Source organism: Entelurus aequoreus, linkage group LG04, assembly GCF_033978785.1.
Source record: "Entelurus aequoreus isolate RoL-2023_Sb linkage group LG04, RoL_Eaeq_v1.1, whole genome shotgun sequence".
Classification (NCBI taxonomy): domain Eukaryota; kingdom Metazoa; phylum Chordata; class Actinopteri; order Syngnathiformes; family Syngnathidae; genus Entelurus; species Entelurus aequoreus.
This window is the reverse complement of record NC_084734.1, coordinates 33,053,956-33,060,125: the sequence shown is the minus strand read 5'-3', so window position 1 is coordinate 33,060,125 and position 6,170 is coordinate 33,053,956. Positions and strand designations below refer to the sequence as shown.

The 6,170-nt window shown below is 42.2% G+C and overlaps 1 protein-coding gene across 2 annotated transcripts in view; it reads right to left on the bottom strand.

The window, feature by feature from the left end:
• Positions 1 to 4,951, bottom strand: part of wasf1 (WASP family member 1) — a 148,413-nt gene extending 143,462 nt beyond the window's left edge. For both annotated transcript variants that reach the window (XM_062044635.1, XM_062044634.1), the window contains exon 1: positions 4,534 to 4,951. The gene's annotated coding sequence lies outside the window, so the exon portion shown is untranslated. The remainder of the gene's footprint in view (positions 1 to 4,533) is intronic.
• Positions 4,952 to 6,170: the final 1,219 nt, after the last annotated feature.

The window sequence follows — 6,170 nt, the reverse complement described above, 5'->3', positions numbered from 1 at the left end:
TTTAAACAACAGAATAATAAGTGTGTATTACATTTTAACTGAAGTGTAGATAGAAACATGTTACAGCGGAAAGTAACCTGATGTTAACAGTAAATCAGCAAGTAGATTAGATTAGTAATAAAACCTCTGCTTTGTTTTTAATGAATACATAGGCCTACTACGTCAATGTGGATCTTACGGTGGTACTTGAAAAGCAAAGTGTTTTCTTTGGTGGTAATTGGTGAAAAAAGTTTGAGAACCACTGTCCTAATGGTAAAAAAAATGAGACACAACATGAATCACCTTTGCGTTACGTCTTTGTCGTTCAATTCGTACGAGTATTTTATTGAATCTGCTATTAACAATTAAAGGCCTACTGAAATTAAATTTTCTTATTTAAACGGGGTTAGCAGGTCCATTCTATGTGTCATACTTGATCAATTCGCGATATTGCTATATTTTTGCTGAAAGGAGTCAGTAGAGAATATCGACGATAAAGTTCGCAACTTTTGGTCGCTGATAAAAAAGCCTTGCCTGTACCGGAAGTACCGTGACGTCACAGGTTGAAGAGCTCCTCACATCTGCACATTGTTTACACCAGCAGCGAGAGCGATTCAGACCGAGAAAGCGACGATTACCCCATTAATTTGAGCGAGGATGAAAGATTTGTGGATGAGGAAAGTGACAGTGAAGGATTAGAGAGCAGTGCAGGATGCCAGGGTGTATCTTTTTTCGCTCTGACCGTAACTTAGGTACAAGGGCTCTTTGGATTCCACACGTTCTCCTTTTTTCTATTGTGGATCACGGATTTGTATTTTAAACCACCTCGGATACTATATCCTCTTGAAAATGAGAGTCGAGAATGCGAAATGGACATTCACGACAATACATCGGTGAAGCACTTTAGCTTCGGAGCTAACGTGATAGCGTCGTGCTTAACTGCGGATAGAAACAGAAGAAACATGCCCCTGACTGGAAGGAGAGACCTAAGCTCAACAATACTATTTTTACTTCTACTATCAGGAGACACCAAACCAAACCCTGGACCTGTAACCACACGGTTAATGCTGTCCAGCCTGGCGAAGCCTAGCAATGCTGTTGCTAACGACGCCATTGAAGCTAACTTAGCTACGGGACCTCGACAGAGCTATGCTAAAAACATTAGCTCACCACCTACGCCAGCCCTCATCTGCTCATCAGCACCCGTGCTCACCTGCGTTCCAGTGATCGACGGAGCGACGAAGGACTTCACCTGATCATCGATGCGGTCGGCGGCTAGCGTCGGATAGCGCGTCTGCTATCCAACTCAAAGTCCTCCTGGTTGTGTTGCTGTAGCCAGCCGCTAATACACCGATCCCACCTACAGCTTTCTTCTTTGCTGTCTTCATTGTCCATTAAAACAAATTGCAAAAGATTCACCAACACAGATGTCCAGAATACTGTGGAATTATGTGGTGAAAACAGACGACTTAAGCTGGCCACCGTGCTATTCCAAAATGTCTGCTTCAACCCGTGATGTCACGCGCAAACGTCATCATACCGAGACGTTTTCAGCCGGATATTTCGCAGGAAATTTAAAATTGCACTTTATAAGTTAACCCGGCCATATTGGCATGTGTTGCAATGTTGAGATTTCATCATTGATATGTAAACTATCAGACTGCGTGGTCGGTAGTAGTGGGTTTCAGTAAGCCTTTAACTTCCTTTTATATCTGAATAATACTTTAAGAATGTTGTTTTTGACTTGACCCTAGAACAGATTAACTTAAAGGCCTACTGAAATGAATTTTTATTTATTTAAACGGGAATAGCAGATCCATCTATGTGTCATACTTGATCATTTCGCGATATTGCCATATTTTTGCTGAAAGGATTTAGTAGAGAAAATCGACGATAAAGTTCGCAACTTTTCCTCGCTGATAAAAAAAAGCTTTGCCTGTACCGGAAGTAGCGTGACGTCACAAGCGGTAGTGCTGCTCACAATTCCCCGTTGTTTACAATGGAGCGAGAGACATTCGGACCGAGAAAGTGACGATTACCCCATTAATTTGAGCGAGGATGAAAGATTCGTAGATGAGGAACGTTACAGTGAAGGACTTGAGAGGCAGTGATGGACGTATCTTTTTTCGCACTGACCGTAACTTAGGTACAAGCTGGCTCATTGGATTCCACACTCTCTCCTTTTTCTATTGTGTATCACAAATTTGTATTTTAAACCATCTCAGATACTATATCCTCTTGAAAATGAGAGTCGAGAACGCGAAATGGACATTCACAGTGACTGAACATGTAAATACACGATTAATAATTCAGCTTTGCGAAGCTAAAAAAAAATAGAAGCTAACCTAGCTACGTAGCCAACGTGATAGCAGCAGTCTCAAATGCAGATAGAAACTAAATTAAAAAAAAACCTGACTGAATGGATAGACAGAAGATCAATAATACTATTAAACCATGAACATGTAAATACACGATTAATAATATTCAGCTTGGCGAAGCTAAAAAAAACAGAAGCTAACCTAGCAACGTAGCCAACGCGATAGCACCAGTCTCAAATGCAGATAGAAACTAAATTTAAAAAAAACCCTGACTGGATGGATAGACAGAAGATCAAAAATACTATTAAACCATGAACATGTAAATACACGATTAATAATATTCCGCTTGGCGAAGCTAAAAAAAACAGAAGCTAACCTAGCAACGTAGCCAACGCGATAGCGCCAGTCTCAAATGCAGATAGAAACTAAATTTTAAAAAAACCCTGACTGGATGGATAGACAGAAGATCAATAATACTATTAAACCATGAACATGTAAATACACGATTAATAATATTCCGCTTGGCGAAGCTAAAAAAAACAGAAGCTAACCTAGCAACGTAGCCAACGCGATAGCGCCAGTCTCAAATGCAGATAGAAACTAAATTTAAAAAAAACCTGACTGGATGGATAGACAGAAGATCAATAATACTATTAAACCATGAACATGTAAATACACGATTAATAAGATTAATAATATTCCGCTTGGCGAAGCTAAAAAAACAGAAGCTAACCTAGCTGCGTAGCTAACTTAGATGCGGCGGCTGGCGTTGTACGCTTTTGACGACACCCCGGTCGCCATCAGAGTCGGCAAGAAACATATTTCCCCAAAGTTACGTACGTCACATGCACATATCGACACGCACGTACAGGCAATCGATCAAATGTTTGGAAGCCAAAGCTAGACTCACCATAGTGCGTCTGTTATCCTGCTCAAAACACAACACAACCTCCTGGTGTTGGTGTTGCTGTAGTCCGCCGCTCCACCGGCTCCAACTTTCTTATTTGCAGTCTCCATTGTCCATTAAACAAATTGCTCAATCGCTTTATTAACAAGCGGTAACTGGTTGTAGTTCAAAAAGTAACGCACACACATACACGAGCTGCTGTTAGCCAAAAGTCACGCTCACACACACTCAAGTTCTCCGCCAACTCACTCGCGCATGCGCTTTCCCCAAACCCTTAAAGACACAGTACACTAATGCAAATATCACAGATATTACAGTATTGTACTTAGCCGCTAAGACACCGATCGATCCCACCTACAACGTTCTTCTTTGCAGTCTCCATTGTTCATTAAACAAATTGCAAAAGATTCACCAACACAGATGTCCAGAATACTGTGGAATTTTGTCAAAGAAAACAAGAGGCTTTTCTATCGGGTCCGATGGGGTCCAACCACTTCCGTTGCTTTTGTGACGTCACGCGCATAAATCATATCCAAAGGAGTTTTTCAAGCGGAAGTGTGGCGGGAATTTTAAAATTGCACTTTATAAGTTAACCCGGCCGTATTGGCATGTGTTGCAATGTTAAGATTTCATCATTGATATATAAACTATCAGACTGCGTGGTTGGTAGTAGTGGGTTTCAGTAGGCCTTTAATTCCAATGAGAACATTTGTGTTGAGCGGTGACTACATTGGAAAAGTGTGAATATTTGACCACGTACACACCTGAGTGACCAACCCCTGTGCCCCTAAAGGTGCTTTTCACACCCCTATGAGTGCATCATCACACAAGCAAAAGCAGATATGGTGCACAATCTTGAAGTCCTAAAAAGATGGTTTCAAATTTCCCTAAGCATGATTTTTTTCCCCTACTCGGCTGGAAATCTCCCCATCCCCCATTACAGCAACTGCGGACTGGCTGATATAGACCCCACGTCCATCCTCTCCTCTGTGGTTGTCCTGTAGTGGAGAAAATGCCCTCACCGTCGCCCTGCAGCCCAATCATGACAGGCCTGTGTTACATGACTCCTTGCAATGGTCTTCTTATAGTTGTAAATATTTGCTCTGCCAACATGTCAAGAAGCTGTTGCCCAGATGTGGGGCACCCAGCAGTGCAATTATGTTAACTTAATGCACCCCACTTTTAAGGCTTTGGACTTGCAGCACCTATTTTGTGTTGACAGTCATGGCAATGCAGGGTAGAATTGCCGGCTACTAAAGTTACAATGATGCTGGAAATGTGACATGCTCCAGTGTAAACACGCACGCATGCAAGTGATTCAAAACATACCTGTTTACTTTGATCAAGTCCCCCTCTTTTTGTTGTTGTTGTTGCCTTATTCCGTCCTCATTGTGCTGCAGAGCACGCCGCCATGTGCAAGCGTTTAAATCCCCGGTTTGTGTCCATGACTGTCCCTCGTATCAAATGTGCTCCTCCGTGCAAGAAGAGGCGGATGACGCGGAGAACCGGGCTACTTTCTTCCGAAGGGACCCGCCAAGTAGAGATCAGCGAAATGTGCACCTAATTGTGCCCGTGGAGACGATATCCGAAATGTGTCTGTTCAAAAAAAAGGACCGTGCGAGTGTTGCGCGGGTGTGTTGCGAGGCTTGACGTAGAGAACGTGCAGAAAGGGCGCTCTTCGGCCGGTAAATGTCCCCGCAGTGAGCGGCGACAGTGGTATGCACCACTCTATTGTTGGGGAGCCAAGGCGTCCTATGCAACCGCTCCAATGTGGGAGGTGAATAAACGGTGATCCACGTCTCATTCCCACTGTGGAGAATACAATGTTTCATTTTATGACATTAAAACACACATACAATTCTGTTTTTCCCTCAATATAATTTATCGTTGCTAACTGACCATTTATGATGATGTATTTATTTAAAATATATATTTTTTATATATATATATATATTTTTAAATTATTATAATTATTTTTTTAATTTGGATTATTTACGGATCTTGTGTGAGCCTATGGCGTTACATGTTGTTACATACATTATATTGCCAAAAGTATTTGGCCACCTGCCATTTACTCACATATGAACTTTTAGAGCAGTGGTTCTTAACCTTGTTGGAGGTACCGAACCCCACCAGTTTCATATGTGCATTCACCAAACTCTTCTTTAGTGAAAAATAAAATGTTTTTTCAATTCAAGAAAAAGTTATATGTTTTTTTACTGGTGCACAAAATGAACTGTGCATGAACATCACCTTGTTCAAAGAACAAAACCAACACAGTGCATGAACTCACAACAAATTACACACCTTACACACTTGATTGACGTGGACCCCGACTTAAAGGCCTACTGAAACCCACTACTACCGACCACGCAGTCTGATAGTTTATATATCAATGATGAAATCTTAACATTGCAACACATGCCAATACGGCCGGGTTAACTTATAAAGTGCAATTTAAAATTTCCCGCTAAACTTCCGGTTGGAAACGTCTTTGGATGTTGCGTATGCGCGTGACGTCACGACGGCAACGGAAGTATTCGTACCCAATGTGTCACCATACAAACTGCTCTGTTTTCATCGAACAATTCCACAGTATTCTGGACATCTGTGTTGGTGAATCTTTTGCAATTTGTTTAATGAACAATGGAGATTGCAAAGAAGAAAGTTGTAGGTGGGATCGGTGTATTAGCGGCTGGCTGTAGCAACACAACAAGGAGTACTTACTTGGATAGCAGACGCGCTAGCCGATGCTAGCCGCCAAAGCATCTGTGATCGGGTGAAGTCCTTCGTTGCGCCGTCGATCGCTGGAACGCAGGTGAGCACGGGTGTTGATGAGCAGATGAGGGCTGGTTGGCGTAGGTGGAGCGCTAATGTTTTTATCATAGCTCTGTGAGGTCCGGTTGCTAAGTTGCTAAGTTAGCTTCAGCGTCGTTAGCAACAGCATTGTTAAGCTTTGCCAGGCT